The following is a 22,688-nucleotide window of genomic DNA, read 5'->3' as shown; positions in this document are numbered from 1 at the left end:
CATAAAATATTTTCCAAAAAAAACATTTGAAGTAATATTTTATTGTTATTATAATTAGGCCTTTAGATGGACAAAAGATTGGCACGAACATTAATTTCGATCTGGTTTTAATTTTTTTTCCAGAAGCCAAAAATGTCCCCAGGCGGCGCTGCTGCTCCTGCTCCCCCGGGGAGGAGTGCCTCTGCCGCGGGTGTGTTTCGCGCAGCGCCGGAGCATATGGTTCGGTTCCCGTGTCTGCAGCACACACTTCCGCTACCACGTGAAAACAAATACGTCATTTCCTGTTGATTAAAAAAAAAAAAAAATCAAACGAACCTAAGGGCAGAAAATGGTCCGGAACGAGCAGCGGGCCAAGCTGCTGCTGTACGCGGGAAATTAGTCTGCCTTTTCCGGGTATCTGTCTCGAGCAGGCCGCTGGAGAACATGTGTATGTTCCAGCAGGCGTCACATGTGGAGCAAGGGCGCCACCCGGTGGACAAATAAAAAAATTACAACGCTAAGGCCAGTACTGCAAGCGGAAGCGGAAACATAACCGATCACGATCGATTTGACCGTAATTTTTTTGCCGTGAAAAATAGCGTTTATAATGGGTTTCAATGGGGCACAAAACGGTCCCTAGGGTGTTGAGTGTGAGTATTTTTGCTGCTAAGCCGTGTTAGGCTGTTGTAAGAAAATCAGACTGAAAATTTGAAGATTTTACAAAAACGAAACCGGCTGGCAAGTTTGGCTATGCTACACCCAACACAGCGGAAATGGCGTTCATACGAATGAAAAAAGTGGCACAAAAAGAGCCCAGTATGACGTGAGGGTTAAGTGGATGCAGTTACAGTATAGAGGCTAAGAGTGACGCTTCCTGTCAGGAAATCAATTGCACTGCCATGTGGAGGGGAACCATCTGATCTGACGGACACTCGCTCAATCGATGCTTGGAAAGTGGGACAGCACAGGACAGCAGAGGGACAAATATGACGACATAGTGTCACAAAAACCATGTTTAAATGTTTACAAGGCCAACATAAACCAGCAGAAGCCCCTTTAATAAAAAGCAGTGAGGCAGAAACACTGGTGTGATGTGCAAGTGTCACATTATATGTACTCCCCGCCTTGTAGTGCTATAGTTTGCTCAACGTGCCCTAAAGGCTTTTCGGTCACTGATTCCAACACTTTGAGCAAAAGTGCTGAGGCTCAGCTTCCTCTCCTGCACGGAGGATACAAGGTTACCGACTCTGCTCGAGTGTATTAATTAGACATATGGCTGCCACACTGCCCACCAAAGGATATGGATGTGGGTCTCTAACCCTTCTCCTTTTTCACTGTGATCACACACATCTATCTATAGATAGACAGATAGATATAGGAGGAAAAAATGTAAATAGTTTGAAGAAAAAATGTTTGCTAATAAATGAGGACGCTCAGTCACAAAGGTGGAAGTCAGGGATGAAATATGTCCAAAAGGAGCTCTGCTGTGATTCTGTAACTGCCAACAAGAATCCTCACAGAACTGATGTTCCGCTTCCTGTCTAGCCTCAATATGAGCACACTGAGCTTCACATAACTAGCTGCTGCATTTTGACTCTGCCAAATATCCCATTCTTGCGAAAGAAATATCTCTAGGACTTCCGAAGGACTTCGATTGGCACAAAGTTTCACTTAGACTCAAGGATGAATTTATTCACTTTTAGATCTGTAAAACTTCAAATCTGTCCAATATTTATGAATTTATTTACATTTGACAAGTATCTCTGGAATTAATGATGAACTGAATAGACTTAAGCTTCCTTGCTCTCAAACGCTAAGCTTCAGTTTAACTTTGACTGCCTTAAATTTAAACCATGTCAGCCAAGGTTTAAATTAGGGTTTTGTGGCATATTTAGACTTTTTGAGGATATAAGTCACAGGGTGTTACTGAACATTGCTGGTTAGCCATTTATGCTTGAATTTAATTAAATTCTCTGGATTTTCATCTGTTTTATATTCTATACTGAACATTTTAAAAGCAATGAGGACTGAAAAGCACAGGAGATTTTGCTAGCAGTGCTAAAAACGAGGCTTTGTGGTCGATTTTTGCAGAAAAAAGTTAGGAGAAAATAATTTTTTATATGTCAGTAGATTAATTTGCAGTTCAGTTTGTTAAAATGTTAAAATTAAAACATTAAAAAGCATTTTTAAAGCCTGATATAAAACAGGCTTGTGTACACTTTTGCATGGCACTGTACCAGAACTAGCTATCAGGAGCCTGTGGGAGCATTGCTAATGGCAGCCTGCTTAAGAAGAAAAAGATGGTATAGCTGTGTTTCAGTCCTGATACAAAACAAGTTGTTTTAAGCTTAGAATCAATAAAAGTCTCGTTCCTGGTGTTCTGCTTTAAGTCACCTTCACTGAGCTTTGCTCCACCGGATCTTGCATCCCTTGTTCTTCAGTGAATGTGAGCATTAGTACACTGTCGACTGCTTCACTACCTGATTCCAAAAACCTCTCTGGGGCAGATTAACTGGTATGTCATTTATCAAAATGCTTAAACATGTCTCAGATTTTGAAATGAAGCCACTTAAAATGTTAAACAGCAGCACAGCCCTGTCCCCGAACAGCCATCTATCTCGTCCTGTATCTGCTGCCTTGTTTCATCCCTTGTTCACTTGATCTTGTCTTTTTTATGATATTGAGCTAAGTAGATGCAATTCCTAAAGGAGCTTCCAGCAGATGTTAATCCTTGCTGACACAACCCAGCATTCACTCCTACAACTCACAACATCTCTTTCATCTCCATTACCTATGCTGTTGGCTTGTGGGTGGAGAAACACACCTTCACATGCATCTTCTTCCTTTTTAATGCAAAGAAAAAAAAATCTCAACATTTCTTAAAACAGTTTTTAACTCACAATTAGTAACAGAGCTATTTCCACTATTTGAAATGAGACTTTTAAATATTTATAGCTGCTGAATGTCTGGAGATGGCTGAGAAGCTACCTCAGAGCCAAGCTATCAATGTAGGAGTGGAAGATTAAATATTAAATATCAGCTATCGGCTCCAGACAAACACACAGCGGCACTTTCTGTTCTGGCAGAAAAAGTTTCCTCGTCAGAGAAATCAGATGAAAGCTTTGCGTCTGCAAAAAATGCTTCACTCTGGAGTCAGAAAAGCAGCTTAGAGACAATAAGTAAAGTGCATTCATACTCAGGATATTCAGAACGTAATGTGACCTGAATCAGACAGGGTGAATTTAAAATGGAAAACCAGCATAGAGGATGTAAGGAGGGTCCGGCCGCACAGTGGTGAGCTCACACGTTTGACAGCACATTCGCTCAGAGCTCTATTTTCACCTCATCTCTCAGCGGGAACGTCAGAGTCAGGGTGTGACAGGGTCATGCTCCCGAGAGCTGGACTTACCGCAGCAGTGAAATGATAATGCTTACATTAGTTTAGATTTGCAAAGAGGACGAAACACTCCGGTTATTGGCAGCTTTCAGAAGACAAATTTAAGCGTCTCTAAAGTATCTTCAGCTCGCACCAGAATTCAGTTCGAGACCAATTTAACTTCGTGTTGTATTTTTCCCCCTGGTGAATGTCTCAGTACATTTGCATGGGCAACTCGAGCTGCACTGTGTCATGCTTCACTCTTTTCAGGTCATGCACTGAACTCAGCCTCCTACTTTGGTGACCACGTCCCTGTGACATGTCTGCACTGTTGCTGCCCTGCTGTTTCAACTCCTCCAGCAATCACCATTCAGGATGTTTACCCATTAATTCTCAGTTTCTATTTGCAGGAAGTGATGAGATTCACAGCCTGGGAAGGAGAATGAGCTTTATCTCTGATTCATCTCAATCTAAGAGCTGACATTATTATTCATCAGTTGAGGGATGCAAGACTTTGACTTTGTCTGCATGCCATCATTTTTACGCATAACTTAAGTAAATGCCACACTGATGTACATTCTGATATGTGATCCCAGCTTTGAAGGAGTTTCTTGGGTGGATGAGGAGCTGGCACTGCCTGAAGTGTGATCAGTGATTAAAGTGAAACCCACTTGAGTCCCACAGCACATACAGTTATTCACCTCATTAATTCCCCCGTAATGGAACCGACGACATGTTCAGAGGCACTGTACCGGGTCCTCCTTAGCTTTTCCTTCCAGCAGTTTTGGCTGAGTAAACATTTTGTTTTTGATCATCACCTTGTTTCACACACACAGGGGTGTGTTCACAGCTGCAACTTTACTCAGCAAGTTTGCAGAAAGTTGAATAAGATAACTTGAACTGATGTCGAACAGCTGCAATAAAAAAAAAAGCTGAGGCAACACATACGGCTGCCTGTAGCTGTTATTCTCCACCACTGTGTAAAATCATGACCTAAATAATAACATTATACTGCTACAAGTTTTAAACAAAGACTCCCAAAGGGACAACAGCCCAAGGGCGAGCAGCTCTTCACACTGAACCAAAGCTCGTAGGTGTTGAATACTAAAGTCTTACAGCTCGCTTCTCAGTGTTTGCTGATTTTGCTGTTTTCATGTCTTTGCAAAGTCAGAGGCTGAGGAGAACATGCATGAAGGACTGTTTTTTTTATATAAATAAAATTGAATTGAAGTGAATTGAAAAGGAAAAACATAAAACATCAGTAGAACATCTGTGAACTTCCTAGTTTTAATGATTTGTCCTGTGGTTTATAATTTCCTTCTCTGTTCACCTGGATGTGGCATTTTCAGTGGGAGGAACATTTGGTCTGAGACTGAAGAAGTCACTTTGTATTTCTCCCAATAAAAATGCTACAGTGTGATGAAGGAAGCTTTCTGGGATTTTCATACCGGGATGACTCAGCATGCATCGAGACAAGAGTTTTCTGTGTAACTGCTGAGCCACATTGCAGCGCGAGACCCGCTGCAGGCTATGGAAACATTTCCCCAGACAGTGATGCGTTGCTTTCTTTACCTGCAAACTTTGATGGACACTGATGATGGGACACTGCCTCAGGAGTTTTACGTGAATGCACAGCGGCAGGTGTTCACGGTGAATGAGGAATAAAGGCCCCGGGCTGTTTTTCATTGTGTTCTTTTGGTGTTGGATAAAAAAAATCCTCTCCTTTTCCAGCGTGACAATTCCCCCAAACAGAAAGGTTCTAGGACTTGTAAAATGCTGCCAGAGTTGTTTGTGTAACTTATATGAAGAGACTGACGTGATTCAAGGTTTTCACTGAGTGTGGCTCTGTATCGTTTGCTCTTCTGGGGCTTCTTCTAAAAAATATTTCCTTCACATTGCAAGCGTCTCATCCTCCTCGCAGTTATGTCATGATGCTGCAGAACTGAACTTTTAGAACCTGCTAACAGCCCAGCACTATCATCATCCACTGTATTTTAGTCACCGACATTCACACGTCATGACTTGAATTTATTTGGCTCATGCTGAATGGCACAGTTGGATCGTCCGGCAGCGGCGCTGAAAAATGCAACCAAATGTCCCTTCTAGTGATTGTGTTTCTATGGTCCGCCCACGGCGCTGTAGGACGAGCGCCAGCAGGACAGACGGGCAGACAGCGTGTGGTCACCAGCAGTACACTGATGGGGGAGGGGAGCGGTCGGTGGATTCTTTCCTGAACCGAACGGAGAACCAGATGTCAAGAAGCGAAGCCCAATGACCCACGGTGAAGGGATGAATGGTTTCCTGAGCAAGCTGCAGTCACTTCCTCCACAGACGCATGGGTTTAATGCCACTACCACTGCAAGACAGGCCATAACCCACAACCCCAACAGCAGTGATTGGCCCTGCATTTTATACCTCACTGAGACTGGAGGTGTTACACCAAACAGGCATTGAGATGGAAATTTTGAGCTAAATTGTCAATATTTGTCACATTTAAATCTATTTAATGTTCAGATGTTTAGATCATTTTAGAGTTACATAAACATAAAAGTCTTAGAAGTGTTGTACATGCCTATTATTTAAAGACTTGGGTAACACTAACCAGAGGTGTGGACTCGAGTCACATGACTTGGACTCGAGTCAGACTCGAGTCATTAATTTTATGACTTTAGACTTGACTTGAAAAAATGTTCTAAGACTTGTGACTTGACTTGGACTTTTACACCAATGACTTGGGACTTGAATTGGACTTGAACCGGTTTACTTGAAAAGACTTGATATTTTACCCCAAATATAAAATTTAACATGCATATTATATAGAGATTGAAAATGTGACGTCATTCACGGGTAGAACCGCAAAGGATTCTGGGAACTCGTGGCAAGAAGTACTAGCGCACGCAGGCTTTCAATTAAAATCAGTTACACAGAGATAAAAAGAAACACAAAAATGTCAAGAAGCTGTTGTATTATTAACTGCAATAGCCGGTCGCATGACAGCCACGGGAAGCCGACGGGTAAAGAGATCGGTTGTTATCGGATTACGACGTTTAAGAGAAATTGTTCAGCCATGTTTCCGAAGTGACAAACAGGCGACGGATGGACTGGATAGCAGCCATTCAAAGATCAAATATAACGTCCCAGAACACTCCAGCTCACAGGTTAGTCTGCTCCAAGCATTTCCACAAAGGTCAGTGTTTTTTAGTAGTTAATACGTCATTTTCATAACATAATTAGTGATATAGGTTACAAGCAAGTCTGGCGCTGAACAGAAATTGTCGCGCTATGCTCCTTTGTTTATTGTGCATAAATAGTGAATTGTCCTGACACAATATTGCGTTTCGCCTCTGTTATTATGGTACATTAACAAAAACACATACTTTTATTCACAGGATAAAACAGGTTTTTTGTATCACTAATTGCCCAGTACGATTACAGCATACAATATTATTGTCACTGCTACATTTCTGTGATGCGTACCAGAAATTATTTCCACTACTAATTAATTACCGTTGAGCTCAAAGGTCCTATTAATAAACGGTTAAGGAATGTGTATTTATGAAGACGATTTGTGAGACTGGTAAACTTATGATACGTACGATGGTCTTTCGTTCTACACGGTGCATTTCAAGGTCCTGCACCCATCCGTCGGTAAACTGTACCTGGGCTTGTTGCAGTGACCTGAAGTTACTAAACTTCATGAGTGTATGCACTCACTCCAAGAACCGTATGATTATAAATATGCATATAAATATGCTAAGATGAGATAGCTGACTTCATCTAACTAGCAAATGTTTTCCAGGCTACGTTGGTGATGCAGTTTTTTTTTAATGTGTATGATATTTTTGTCATGCGATTTTAAAGCTGGTCCTACAACCGCATCCAAGAATAACATGCAGCTTATCTCAGAACTGTCGGTGAAAATTATTCTTGGAGCTAGGTTTAATTGAGCTGCATTCTAAAGAGGTGCAATTTCACAATTTGTGTATATTTTCTAAGTTCACTATTTTGTCATGTGTTGAGAAAAACACAGATTTAAAAATTACATGGTCTAATATTTACATTTAGCATATAACTGCAACATGCCTTTTCGTTTTTTTTTTTTTTTTAAAGACTCGAAAGGACTTGAAATTCAAAGTTTCAGACTTGTGACTTGACTCGGACTTTTACACCAGTGACTTGAGACTCGACTCTGACTTGCCTGACATTACTTGAGACTTGACTTGAGACTTGAGGATAAAGACTTGAGACTTACTTGAGACTTGCAAAACAATGACTTGGTCCCACCTCTGACACTAACAATTTAATGGGCTGCATTTATATAGCGCTTTTCGAGACCCACAAAGTGCTTTACAATTCCACTATTCACTCTCGCATACTGGTGGAGGTGAGCTACAGCTGCCCTGGGGCAGACTGACATGGCAGGCTGCCATATTGCGCCATCAGCCCCTCTGGCCATCACCAGTAGGCGAAGTGCCTTGCCCAAGAACGCAATGACCGAGACTGTCCGAGCCAGGGCTCGAACCAACAACCTTCCGGTTACAAGACAAACTGCCAACTCTTTAAGCCACAATCGCCCTAATACACGTGTTGTTGTGTGGACTTAATGTGCTCTGATGTGTCGTCATTTGTCTGTGTTGTGTCGATTTGTTGCTCATTAAGCTGACCGGTCCTGCTTTAGACTGAGTGTAGAACCATACGCCCACTGATACTGGAATAAATACACTGCTCAAAAAAATTAAAGGAATATCTTTTAGTCAGGCTATAGCATCAAGTCAGTGAAGCCTCTGAGGTATTGATCCTATCAGTTACATAACAGAGAGGGTTGTTAATCATGTTCAGCTGTTTTGATCTTAAATTAAATAAAAACAGGTGAACTAGAGGGGCAGCAATGAGACAACCAGCAAAAACATGAAATTTACAGGTGGAGGCCACTAACATGTTTACCTCCTCATCTTGTCTGACTGTTGTTTCACTGGTCTTGTATTTAGTTAGGGCAGGGGTGTCCAATTAGTTCATTACCAGGCCTCTGGAGAACTTCAAGACATGTTGAGCCATTTAAATCAGCTGTGTTGGATCAAGGACACATCTAAAACTTGCAGAACACCGGCCCTCGAGGCCTGGTAATGAACTAATCATTTGATTCAGGTCTGTTGACCCAGGGTGAGATCTAAAACCTGCAGGATACCAGCCCTTTAGGCCTGGACTTGGACACCTCTGGGTTAGGGTATACAAACTACCTGTGCAACAGGTAGTCCACTCTTCCAGGATGCCACATCAAAACTTTCCACTGCCAGAAGGTTTGCTCTGTCACCCAGCAGAGTTTCGAGAGCACAGAGGAGATTCCTGTAGACAGTCCACAGAGGGACTCACAGGCCCCTAGAGGCCAGGTAGATATCAAGATGAAATCACTGGACCCAGTGTCAGACCCTACGCTGGCACAGAGGGTGCTGAGTTACTCTGGGTGCATGACAATCCCAGCCTCATGTTGCCAGAGTATGAGGCAGCTCCTGGAGGATGAAGGAATTGATACCTCTGACCTCCCCCCACGCTCGCCTGACCTAAAGCCAATCGAACACCAGTGGGACATTATTGTTCAATCCATCTTTTGATCCAATCATTCCAGGTTGCACCTGAAGGTGTTCAGGAGCTCAGTGATGCTCTGGTCCAGATTCACTTTTTTGAGCAGTGTGCATGGAGATATGTAGAGAGATAGAGACCGTCCAAATAAAAAAGAATGCACAGAAATGTAGAAATATATTTAAACAATGCATTTCTCATATTTTTAATGACAAAAAGGTTGCATATTCAATAATATATTTCTACATTCACATTTTCGTTCTGTAACATTGTAGCGTTAATAACTGAAGACTGAATTGTCCTCTTGTTGCTGCTTGACAGCCATTTGAGGGAAATATGAGGAGGTGCAAGAGAAACACGCCACATGTTTTATTTTTAGCTTGATGGATTATTTTCCTGATATGTCAGGATGCTATTTTCATTCTAGACAAATAACCCAACACTTAACGCTTAATCAGTAATCAAGAAATGATCACATCGCTATTTCCGTACTTCTCCTGCTGCTTTTCTGATGAGAGGTGTGTCCAGTTTTCTACTGATTTACATCTGAACCTGAGGGCAAAGTCATGTTTCTGCATATTATATGAAGCTGTTGCTTGTGCTGTGCCAGCCTCCATTTTTAATATATGCCCTCCATTAGTGACCACAGAGTAGCACAGAGCTGGCATTCAATAGCCAGTATGTAAGCAGCAGCATTCTCTTATCGATCGGATCATTTTTACTCTAATACACCATGAACATTCTGTGTTTTATACTGCAGCGTAAAACCCACAAATTTTGCTCTTTACAAAAGATGACTTACAGTCAGGAGGAAAAGTGAGTAAACCCCAGAGTGATGTTGCTTTGGTATCAAATGTTTCAAACTTGTCACAGTAACTGCTTGCCTCCAAGAAGAAATCCTTCTAGAAGCAAATCTCAGCTCCTAGGCTCTATTTTGAAGGATCTCTTTGAGTATTTGGGCAGTGATTACAAATAAAATAAATGACAATTATTTTAATTCATTTCAAAGGAACATAAAGACTACATGCATAGAATCACCAGACAAATCTGTTTGCTGACTTTGTCTCAAAATGGCATTAAAAAGGCACATTTTTCCTTTGGAACAACATGTTTGCTGTTACAGAGTTCTGCCATAGATTTTAATTCATGGTGCATTGAGAGGCATGTCTGTCTAATTTAATGTCTCTGGTGTTTGTTCTTGTGTGACATTAAAGGTCACACAGTAGGAATTCTTCCTTTCTTCGGTAAAACATGCTCAGCCAGCTCACAGTCGTCACTTTTGCTTCTTTAGAAAACTCTTTTTTCTTGGGTTTGCTCTCATGCTGGAATATTCCTCTGCTGCCAAGCTTCTGGACACTGGGATTCATCTTCTCAGCCAGTTTTTCAATATAGCCACAGGCACTTTTGATACGTCTATAAATGGTTAGCACCATTTCCAGCAATGCAGCCTCATATTATCGCTCTTACACTCCATGAAAGGCACTCGTCAGTGCCTCCTCCTGCACTTCTCGGAATCAGCTGATTTTTTTTTTTTTGTATAATACTTCTTGCATATTTAATAAATTCAACTGAAAATTGTACCGTTCTATAAATATTTTCCAATATTTTCCAGAAATACATGGGAAATTAGATACTTTACGAACATGCTTGAGCCCTCTTAACATCTTAAGTACAGGACATGCATCAAATTTTCAGGGCTTAAAAGGTGTGGTCGTTGCTGAAAACTTATTCTATACATCAGCTGTTTTTCCATTCATTTTTAGTCCACCAGTGTTCATCCGTATGTATTTTTGAGCTAATAAAATCTATTAATGGGAAGTATAGTTTGATGAGATACATTAGCTAATTTAATGATTGTAGCTCTTGAATAAAAAATATCAGCAAAATAGATTAAAAAAAAGATAAATCGCAACATTTACTCATTTTATTCTGATTGTTATGTTGAAAAAGTGCTATTATTGTTCCTACAAGTGTACTTCATTCAAGTCCACAGGTTTCTAGCTGTATGTAGATGTACTTACTTTCACTGTATGAAGCTTCTCCTTGTACTATATTCTCAATAAAAAGGTTTTTCAGTTGTTCACAAGACAGAATACTCAACTAATCCTGCAGTTACCGTGAGGTGATACAGCTTTGAATCATTTGACATTAAAGGGATATTCCTTAGAAGCATACTCGGTTTTGTTTGCAAACTATATTTTGAGCACACGGTGAAGCTCTGCAACAAAGAGGCATTAATATGCATGCAGAGATGTGTGGAACATGGAGTTCCATCAACAATGAGTCAGTCACACAGGATAGTCAGCACCAGGGCTGGCATTTCAAAATTAATGGGTGACAGCAAAACATAACACACACACCGAGGGGAAAAAACAAAACAATGTGTGCGATGACGGGGCATGCTGATATGCTTTAGTGACATTAGCAGTTTGGAGAAAGATTCATCTCCAGTCAGGCCTCATAGACTCCAACATGGAACTGAAACTTTACAGAAATATGAATGTGCAAAGGATTGTTGTGTGAACCAACAAAACTGACGGGAGTATTTAATCACATTAAACTGAATCAGTTAGGCCCAAACACAAGACAAAAGTGACCAGGCTAGGATCAGCTGTACAAGCAAATTTCAGCTGATGTTATGAAAGGTGAAATCCAGCATCTTGTGTGTTTGTTTGTTTGTTTTTTCACCACATTTTTGGGATTGTGTATTTATTTAGAGCCAAGATTCCTTATCAAGCATCAAAATAAATAACTGTTAATACGTACAACCCAAGTTTTCTAAAAGCTGCTAATCTGTTAAACTACAATCCTTAAACAACAGCAGCCTTTAAGAAGAAGTTCATAGCTATTAGTGCATTCCTGCGTACATCTCTGTACTGATTTATGATTCTTTATTTAGAATTTATGATATAATCCAAATATCAAGCCTACATATAAGAACTAGGATACAATAATATGGGATGTAAAACAGTATGGGAATTCAGTGGTAAGATAACAAATAATGGTATATAGGAAATCATTCACTGTCATTTAAAACAGTAGTATTAGCATCCTGTAAGCACGAGCTTAGCAAAAGCCCAGCTACAGGTTGAATTTAAACTGTTCAGGTGTTTTCTATACAGTCAGAATTAAATAGAGTGATGCATTTAAAAATATGCATATTAAAGCGATGAAGAGTCTGAAGGATGAGCAAACTGCACACGCTGGAAGAGGCTCATACCACGCGGTGTGTCACCTGGATGAGGTTTTTGCCAACGGTTGTAGAGAGAATTTTCAATTCAAGAGTCTGGCGTTATTCCCGGCCTAATTCCTAGTATCTGTTCCAGTATCTGTTGTGTGATTTTTTTTTCTTATTAAAAAAAAAAGTTTAAAAAAATAAAATAAAATTTAAAAAAAATTTATATATATATATATATATATATATATATATATATATGGCAGATGGACTGCTCCTGTCAAATGCATGTTTGTTTAACAACAGAATTATGATTTTTGATTGGATTTATGGGCATTTGCTGGCTGCTGCAGAATGAATGCTTGAAACACTGGTCTGACTGATTGACAGAATGGGGCGAATGGACAGAGAATGCCATAGATGTATATCCACTCGGGTTGGATAAAGGAGAGACCTATGTGGTACAGTATGGTAGGTTATGTAGGTAGGTAGGTACAGTGGCTTTACGATCCTACGTACATGGTCTGCAGGAGGCTTTGTGGAACCGTGCAGCCAGCCTTGGGAGGGAAGTTCCAAAACAATCCAGGCCCCATCTAGCAGCAGGTATAAAAATACAAGAGACAAGAACTACTGTACTAGCGTTGGTGCATTGCAGGTGCAAAGGCAATAATAAAATTCACAGGTTATAAGAGGAAAGGTCATGCAGCAAAGCTACAGAGAACAGACAGAAGGAATAATAAGACAGGCGACAGAGGTCAGTAAGAAAATGGTCATAAAAAATTAGGGAGAAAAATGTAAAGGTTAAATGATAGAAAAGGACTTTTCTGTTATTAGGTGAGTGATATTTAATTAGTCAGATTTTCAAATCAATAAAAAAGCCATGGGGTTTCTAATAATACATCAACTGACTTTTACTGGCCTCTAATAGTGGCCAGAAAGACATGCAACAACCTTTTATAATTTATATAGATATAGTTTCCAGGAGACACAAGGATGCTACTGGGTTAGAGCAAAGATCCAACACAAATGGGGACGCAAAGGGGAAATGTATCAGCATGCAAAACACGGTAATAACAGTTTTGCTTTTGCAGTGGCTCGCTCTCAGTGCCAGCCTCATTGTCTAGCTATTGAAAATGCCACTGGGGGGAGGGAGATGGGGGCTATGGAGTGGTGCAAAGAACCCAAAGAGCAAGAAGAGTTGTTTCCAAACAGAAGGAACAAGAAAGCGAGCAATGAAAGCTTCACATACCCGACATCTCTTCTAAGGCATAGTTTTGTTACCCCCATCTGAAATGTAGGTTAATCTTGCTGTTTTGTACAAGGAAATGTCTTAACAGAATAAAAGTGTGTAGCCAACTTGAGAGCTGATGTGACTGCTAAGCACCTCACAGTCAGCTTAAGTTCTGCTCAGAGGTTAAAGTTGGGGAATTAGCCATTTAGCATTCCTTACTAAATAGTTAAATGTTCTAGAAGCATAATTTCAACAGTACAGTATGTGATTTCATGTGTTTGTCTTGTATTTTAGAGAGGAGATCACCACGTAACCACACTGTCAAATCTCCCAACATGTAGCCTCTGACTTCAGCACTCTATTTCTAAGCTGTAGTGCCTCTTCACCTCACTGTGCAATACCTTTTGTGCAATACTTTTGTTAATAGTCAACGGTGCAATAGACTCCATACTTGAAATGTGCAATTCACTTGTATTTTTATTTTTATTCCTATTTATTCTATTTATCCCCTTCGTATATTTTATTTATATATGTCTCTGTATTTATATATGTGTGTGTGTGTGTATATATATATATATATATATATAATATTCTGTAACTGTAACTTCTGTCAGTGCTGTGCTTTTGGAAACCGAATTTCCCAGAGGAACCCACCCGAGGGATTATTAAAGTTTTATCTTATCTTATCTTATCTTATCTTATTTCTTATCTGTTAATTCAAAGTAATAAAGTAATCCCCATCCAAAAGTCAAACTTTTCTCTTTGCTTTGTTTCAAGCAATTTACTTGTGACCAAAGTAAAGTGATTTGAACTAGTCAGAGCTTTATGAAGATCAAATTGTGGCTAAAAGGTTTTTAAGGTGTGAAAACTCTTGAAGTTTATGCTGACAATAGCAAAAATATCACCAGTGCTATCCATCAGCCTCCCAGTAGATGCACGTTTGAAATAAATTGGAAAATTCTACGTGAGATCTTTTCCTATTTAGGGTTTTCATAAGATTGTTAGAAAACTTCACCTCCTACCTTGATCGTGAATTCAAGGTGAACAAATTGAAAAGATTAAAAGAGTCATGTGACTGCAATGTCCATTTTTTATCTGACTTCTATCTATTTATCATCTTGTAGTTTATAAAGGATTTTCCCCATTTAGCATGTAATTAAACAATAACATCAACAACACTAAGTCTAACCCTGGATGGGCTGGTCAGTGTTAAGTCCTTAATGATTCATATCTGTGCTTTATGCATGTGCAATTGTATGTTTGCTATGCAGATGTCGTGAACTGTCAGAACTGTGCTAATTACATTTAGCTTCCTAAGCAGTGGCTGCTTGCTAGCTTTTAAAGCTCCTCTGACTTGGGGCTTGGTATTGGGACTTTCCTACTACTTCATATGCTTTGTTGATCTGACAGGTTGTCTTAAATTTTTCATCTGCACAGATGCGTGGCTGTGAAATTTCCCAATACCTTTGATTTTCATGAAGTCCACAAGATGTAAAGTCAGAGCTTGAACTTGTGGTTAGAACCAGCAGGTGAAACATGGAAGCAGGATCGCTCGTATCTTATTGCCATTTTGGACACGTAGTAACCCTTATTGTGCTTTTTATAGGGGATAGTGACCTTTTTACTTTGAGTTGTAGTGCAATACATAGTAAGTTGGATGTAGGGAGCAGTAAAATTGCGGATAATTATGAGCTGTTAATCGGAGCATAGTAGCAGGAGGTGACATGATTTATAAGAAAAACCCAAAACTGCATCTCTTCCACTGGAAATTAAGCAAGATTTTAACTCATGTTGTTCATACTTGTAAAAAATTCTGGAATAATGTGATAAATCTATATCCCCAAAAATCCCCTCTGGCCAAATATGGACTAACTGGATTGGCGATAAGGTGTGAGCTAGCATTGCTGTGTGGCTCGTGATGAACAAGAGCAGGAGCGTATTGCTCTTTGTAAATCTATTTATAAACTGCGAGCTGAGAAACAGACCCGCTCCCGAAGGGGAGGCCAGCTCGGATTCAGCGGCTGTTTCATGTTCTCAAGAAGCAGCAGGAAGAATACGAGTCAATAAGTTTTGTAGTAGCTTGAAATCTGAACATAGCAAAAGATGCACTGCAAGAAAATGATAAGGGAAGTGCATTTGCTGATCTGATAGAGAAATTATGTAAGAGGTGCAAATAAAAATGAGACATCAACACTGTTGCTTTTTCAAGGATATGAAAAATGCTCTTTAATCTGTTCATCTGTTCATTCTGCTGCTGGTGTGACGCTGCAAACCTCACCGAGTTCTGATAAAATCTGCATATACATTAATGTTGTCTTATATGGTTCTTAGTTTTTAAATGCGATCACCCAGCCACTTTATTTTGACCACGATGCCCCGATGCTTGATGGTTCTAATCTGTCTGGTCCTGCCAAGACCACTGAGACAAATGCAGGCACTTTCAGGGCACCACTAACACAAGCCTGCACCAGATTCAATCAACTTTTATGACTTCCACCTACTGTCGATTCATCATCCAGCTGACTCAATCTCCTTCAAATCCAGCATTGTTTTCTTTAGCACGCATCGCTCCCTCCCCTGCCATTGCCAAAGTCAGACACATCAGAATGAGACGATTATTAAAAGCATCAAGACTTTTTTAAACTACAACTTTATAATCCAACTGTAAACCAGGGAAATACAATATAAATGCAAAGGCTTTGGGTTTAATACATAATAATAATCCCGTCTGGTTTTCTAAATGTCGCACTTTTGTTCCTGTGGGGTCAATAAATTCAACCTCTTGACATCCTGTTCTCACCAATGCAGAGGCTGGAAACAGGGGTGTGTATATGTGTGTGTGTGTGTGTCTGTGAGAGAGAGAGAGAGGAAAAGTAAAAAGCACAAAGCTCCAGCAGCAGCATTCACATACACCGTGCCAAAATTCCTGTCCTCATTTTAACATCCTCCTCCTCTAGTCCTCAAACACAAAGCAGGCTCACTGCATCCGAGCTCAAAGCTGAGGGTAGAGTCAAAACACGAAGCTTCTCAAAGAGTTCACCTGCAAATGACTGTTTGCCACTTAGGTAGAAACTGTTGAATCAATATCACAATCCAGGCAGACAAAGCTTTACGGTACCTGTGGTGTTGTTCAGAGCTTCTGTGGCCGCAAAGTCTGGTGTAGCTGTGTTTTCTGTGTCCGTCCCTCAGGCTGCTACAGACTGGCTGAGTGTACGTCTCAGAGTGTTTGTGCGTGAATGTGTGTGTCTTCCTGTGGTCGCACTAGAAATGAGAGAGAAAGAGCTCTCTCTCTCTCCCTCCCTCTATCTCCCTCCCCTTCCTGATGATAAACACAGAGCACGTGGCTTCACCAATGATGCAGCACGCTGACAATCACAGCACCGAGAAGCGAGGAGAGAAGTGAAGGATGAAGGAGAAAGACGCTGGTAAAAGTATAACAAAGTGAGTCTGGTTAGAAGGAAAGCGTGGGAACGATCTTGTTCATCATACCAAAAATCCAGAAGTCTTTTTTTTTCCTCGCCAGTTTCAACAACTAGTCATCTGATCTGCTTCAAACTCACCAGGTGTGCAGGACACACGAGTAGGTGCACTGCAGAGTCGGAGGTCATAAGGATGACTATAGTGCCTGCTCTACTGTGTCTGTGTGCAGGGGGAGGGGCATATATAAACACAAGCGTGTTTGAATGACATTCATTGACATTAAGTTTAAATAAGTGCCAAACATTATTCTAACTGTAAATCTCAGCCTCGTGAAGATAAAGCTGTAAAGTCTTTACTCAACACGATCTGTTTCCTGGCTTTAATGTTCTGTGATTAATGATTTAATTCACTCATGTTGTTTCGATTAGTGGTTCTCGAGAGAACTACTAAGAGTCTGTAAATGTGTAATTGTTTCGTTTTTGTTTGCCTACATGTGACACACGTGTAAGTTGTACCTATAGAACCAGCCAGGCTCTGCACCGGTGCCGTTCTGCAGCCCTGAGCTGGCAAGCTTTGAATTTACTCGTGATTTTGAAACCAAGCAATGAAAATACATCCATCCAAATCTGGAAGAACGTATCCTTTTCTGAACGCCCAATTCTGACACGGCTCTCAGACGTCTTCACGCCCACAGACACACACAAACGCACACACACTCAACCCAACAGCCCACAGGCAAACAGAAGAGCTATTTTGTCTGGGTAAAGCAAGCGTCAGAGGAGCTTACCATGTTTGGGCAACTGGGGCATGAAGTGATAGGGGCACTGATAGCGGCATCATCCATGTGTCTCTGGCAGAGCACTGACCTCAGCTCTGCTTTGAATACAGTAAGACTTGTTTATAAGAAAAGATTAATTTTAGGCCTGCAATTTAAACTTGTCCACCTTCCATCTGTAACCCCGTGTTCCAGAGATGGGAGTGTGTTGTTTACAGGATTGGAGAGCATATGGGACGGTCACATAATCCCCTTTTTTGGGCACCTTACATCGCTGCCGGCCCGAGAATAAACAGAGCCTGATATTGTTTAAACATTTAAAGATTTGGGTAGCTCCGACCTGTTTCCTGACATCTGAATCACGACTCACATTTGTGATGTTACCAGATATTGATGTGCCTAAACATTAGAGACAATCACAGATGAAGCAAGCACCAGTGTGAGTGATGGGGCAATGAAAAGAAACTCATCATAGCTCTCCAATTACTTTTTGTTAAAACTAGTGACATTAAGCATTCGTTTCCCACTTCATTTTTACTGTTTCTTTACTTTTAGATACCATTCGCTGTTCCTTTTGGTTCCATGTTTTTGGCATTGTCATCTTGGTGTTTTGGAATCCAAGCGTGGCCTGAGGTACTCGACCGTAATAGGCTAAATGAAAAGCACGTTTCATTCAATGAGATGACAAACGCCGGGTCACGGAGCAAGTTAGAGCCAACGAGTAATTTTCTTTTACACCCAAACACCATCTGTTGGCCATTAGCAAGAAAGTAGATTTAAGGCACAGTGCTCGTACGTCTGTCGTGTGCATTAAGAGCCCTAATGAGATTACGAAGAAGCACCTGCACGAGGATCCACAACACTTGAAGAAAACTGAGGAGGAGAATGATGCCAGCGTTCCAGCAATGGCTAAACTTTTAGCTTGGCAGAAGCTGTCCCTCTGTGGGAGAATTAACATGCCTGCTGCTGGTTACATGATAAAGGAAACGCTGCAAATATCAACTTGATATGCACTAAATCGTTACACTTAAAGGTAGAGTAAGTTACTCTTCTCATACTTTATTAGGATTAATCTGTTAAAGTTACAGTGCATAAAATCTCACCACTAGATGTCAGCGCATTACAGATTTCAGTCAAGGGAATCCTGTTTTCTTACAGGACGGTTGTATGGCTAATTTGCTGACAATAAGTAATTGCGACAAGATCAGGAATAATTAATAAATAATGTTTTTGATAAAGCCCTGACTTCAGTTGAGGAGATGAGGTGAGGAGGAAGAGGATCACGTGGTATTCAGGTGCTGGTGGCGTCGTCTCTTTCCTCGCGTTTTATCTCAGATGATAAAATATAGGTATGGTCCTGCATAACTTGAATCTGAAGGTGCAGACACAAAATAAAATATGCCTCCACGGCACACACATGCCTACGAGTTCCCTTCTTCTCCAGCTTCAGTGTTCTGCATTTGTGTCTGGCCACGTGCATACGACTGTATTCGACCACTGAATTCAACAAACCAGCCTTATCTTGTGTAGTTTTTAATTAATAGAATTATGCATTTATTATTTTTGTTCATTTTTAGTATTTATGAGAATGTATCAATTTGTTGAAAGACATAATAAGACACATAATGAATGTATATTTATAAATACTGACAGTACGATAAAACGTAACATTAAACACTGCTGGTAATATCATCATACTCCATGTACACATATATTAGATGATAAAATGAGTGGTCTGTTCTTGTTACCAAAACCGTGTGGCTGCTTAACATGATATCATTCTTAATAGAAAATATTAGATAATAACAGAAAATACAAACATATCACATTTTGCTTGAAACACTTGACATTTATGATCTAATCACAAGCATCTGTGTCTACAGGCAGCTCCCATAACCTCGCTGTCAGAGCGCTTTCATCAAATGTTTGTTGTTACTAGGCTGTAGGATTGTCGTCTTCATTGTTGGATTGTAAATAACTGGTTAGAAAATTTAAAAAAGGAAGCAACTAAAGGATAAGGATCATCTGATGTATCGGGGCAAGATGAGGATCGTATTATTGTCACAGACAGTCTAACCTATGTAGCAAACCCTGAGCTGACCCATTACACAGCACGTCCAAACTGATGGCGATCTTGCCAACGCACTCTCACAACTCATCTTGATCGAGCAGCATTTAAGAATTCCTCTGAGTCCAATTTAAATTTAATGTATTCGGTTTAAAGGGATGCATGACTCAGACCGTCATTATGTAAAGCTATGCTGTGTCATTCAATAAAGCACTAAATGTGATACAGATAGAGCTTTTAAAGACATATGTGAGTCCAATTTACGTCATCACATGCAAATTTAGAGCATTTGGCAGATTTGGCATCCATATGGTGCTTGTGATGAGATTCTCCTTTCTTTCAGACTCAGACAGCGATAGAAGCCACTTTTTTCTCATACCTGCTTCCTTTAGTGCTGCTGCAGTGGAGAGCATTTACAACAATGCCACTAATAAGTTGAGACATTTTAATTGCAGTGATTTTATTTGCCGAAAGACAGCTCAGTTTTATTTTAATAGCCCAGAATCACAAATCAAAGAGATGCCGCAAGAGATGGAACAATTCAGCATCATATAAGTGGTAATTAGTGAGCAAAGTTGTAAGGTAAATAAAGCCTTTCTGCAGTATTTCATACATTGCATGATTCATCAACAATACACTTCAACAAATTACCTCCACCAAGTTATCTTCATTCATTTTAGTGCCACCTGAGGATGAATTAAAATTTCACACAGATGAGTCATATTTGAGGAGGGGGAGGGAGCGAGGAGGGGGGTGGGGGGTGGGGGTGAGGGAGTGGAGTGTAGGTGGGCAACTCAGGCCTGTTTTTCAAAAAATATCTATTTGGCAGGATAAAGAAGGTTTTGCAAATGAGAGTAATTACTGTAATAATAATCAGCCTGCCCTCTCATACAGAGTTCACAGTAATAACAAAATGCAGAACAGTTTGTTATGTGATCACTTTATCCCACTGCATTACAGATCAGATATATTTTGTTATTAGATAGTTGATATGTCTGCAAATGTGTTTGGGCATTAGACTCTGATATTAATCACAATTATCATCAGATGTACTTTGCCCACAAACTGTGTTCCTTTATTAACACAAATCTTTAGTAATTATGATTTCTTTGGTTGTTTTTCTGGCACCAGCTGTACAGTGAAAACACTTTGGATTATAGACGACGTTTAAAAGGTGTACCCAGTTCACATGACATCATTGGTTTTGAGTAAACCACTAAAAAAAATCACCCAGCATAATGTTGTTTTTAAGGGAGAAACTGTTCATATAGGCCAGTTTTGTACCAGCTGTGAACATAATTTCATTGTGGTTCACAAGTTTTTGAAAATTTCCGCTCTGCCGTCATCTTTTAGCTTTGGCGGTTGTCGCGTGTGGTGTATAAATACACTAACGTAGGCTTATTAACCAGTAACTGTCCTTTTTTTCCAGTCACCAGGTCTATCACGAGAACAGTGCTGCTTTCAGTGTAGCCCTTGAAGTATTTACATTAAGAAACTGTTTATTATAAAAACCATAGCTTATCAGCAGCTGACAAATAAGTGTATTTGCAGTCTTACTTACTGCTGAAGAACAACGAAACATTTTAGTCAGTGATGTAATGGAAAATGGTGATAAATATTTGAATACTTTAGTAATTTTTCTATATATATTTACATAATTTGTATTCACTGACTGAATGCTGCCTAACGAGTTTGTGGTATAACCCAAAAGGCTAATCTCATTATGACTCAACACCAGTCAGCTCCCTACAGCGAGGCTGGAGACCTTAACTGTTCTCTAACTAGACCGCCACAGGCTCAATCTCTGCAATCTCCCAATGTGTCCATCAACAGTCATGTATCCAGCAAAAACATCCTAGAGCAAAAAAACTTAGACCCCATCAGCTTACTCCAAATCCCTCTGCGCTGAGATGCCAGCCGAGTGCACGAACTTTAAAATTAAAGATTCAAGGTTTTTTTAGTAAAAAAGAGTTGAGCACCGCTATGTGACAACTTTCCTCAGGAGGAAAAAAGGAAATGTAAAGAACAGATGAGATTTCTTCATCAACCCTGTGACAGCCAGCAGCAGCTTTTCCTGACACATTTGTGTCATGTGGAGTTACTTGATATCTGTTGACACGTGTCAGAAGCTTTTAGACTGCAACCTGAAAATTGTTTCGTTCACTGCCGAGCAAACTCAGACTTCCCTTCAAAGGTTGTTTTAACCGCACGTTGAACTGCAGCCGACTTTGCCACTGCAGTCAGAGTCAGTCCGGGATTAAATGTGACAGTTGCATAACATCAATATAAAGATCATTAACACACCGCTGAATACATAACACTGCAATTTACTGAGGTATGTAACATGTTCAGTCTAAGTGTGATTGTAACTGCTAGAAAATTCAATTTTTTTGAGTGTTTACCCTCTGTCATTTTTTTTAAGGAAATTAAATAGAAATTTGCATATATGAATTTTTATTTGTACTCTTTTTGTTTACATCTGGCATTTTTTGTACAGTGCAATTTGGCATCACAGGGTTAAAACTATGCATGGATTGTGTGGAGAGCGCGCCAAAGAAATAGCGCTGTCTTAATAGTTCAAGGTTTTTTAATTGAATTTCATCTGTTCAGTTGGTCTGTGCAGCATTTTATTTTTTATCATGTTTGTGTTCACTGCTACGTTACAGTTTCAGAATCATGAAGATAAACAGCTGGTGAACTTTTTTTTATAGGGGCTTCATTAAACTATGAAGAAAAAAATCAAAATGACATTGAAAGAGCCGTTAAAGGCATGATATGAATGACATATTTTTATAACAGGTCACAATATTCACTAATTTTATGTTCTTATGGCTAATTAATTAAGTGCTTAAGTGTTTTTTTGGGATGTTCATTGCTGTTCTTTTAAATTTAGATTTTTCAATTTAACTCTATTTTCCATTTTATTAAGAGGTTTGGGGCTAACGTGGCTCAAGAGTTGGCAGTTTGTCTTGTAATCGGAAGGTTGCCGGTTCAAGCCCCGGCTCCGACAGTCTCGGCCGTTGTGTCCTTGGGCGAGACACAGTGGCGCCAGTGTCCGGCAGCCTCGCCTCTGTCAGTGCACCCCAG

At 40.1% G+C, this 22,688-nt stretch overlaps 1 protein-coding gene across 3 annotated transcripts in view; it reads right to left on the bottom strand.

Moving 5' to 3' along the window:
- Positions 1–16,585, bottom strand: part of ndrg4 (NDRG family member 4) — a 68,156-nt gene extending 51,571 nt beyond the window's left edge. For all 3 annotated transcript variants that reach the window (XM_080876701.1, XM_080876702.1, XM_080876703.1), the window contains exon 1: positions 16,457–16,585. The gene's annotated coding sequence lies outside the window, so the exon portion shown is untranslated. The remainder of the gene's footprint in view (positions 1–16,456) is intronic.
- Between the last annotated feature and the right edge of the window lie 6,103 nt (positions 16,586–22,688).

This window comes from Rhamphochromis sp. 'chilingali' (genome assembly GCF_963969265.1).
Source record: "Rhamphochromis sp. 'chilingali' genome assembly, chromosome: 2".
Lineage (NCBI taxonomy): Eukaryota > Metazoa > Chordata > Actinopteri > Cichliformes > Cichlidae > Rhamphochromis > Rhamphochromis sp. 'chilingali'.
The sequence above is the reverse complement of the archived record's forward strand: the minus strand, read 5'-3'. Positions and strand labels throughout refer to the sequence as shown.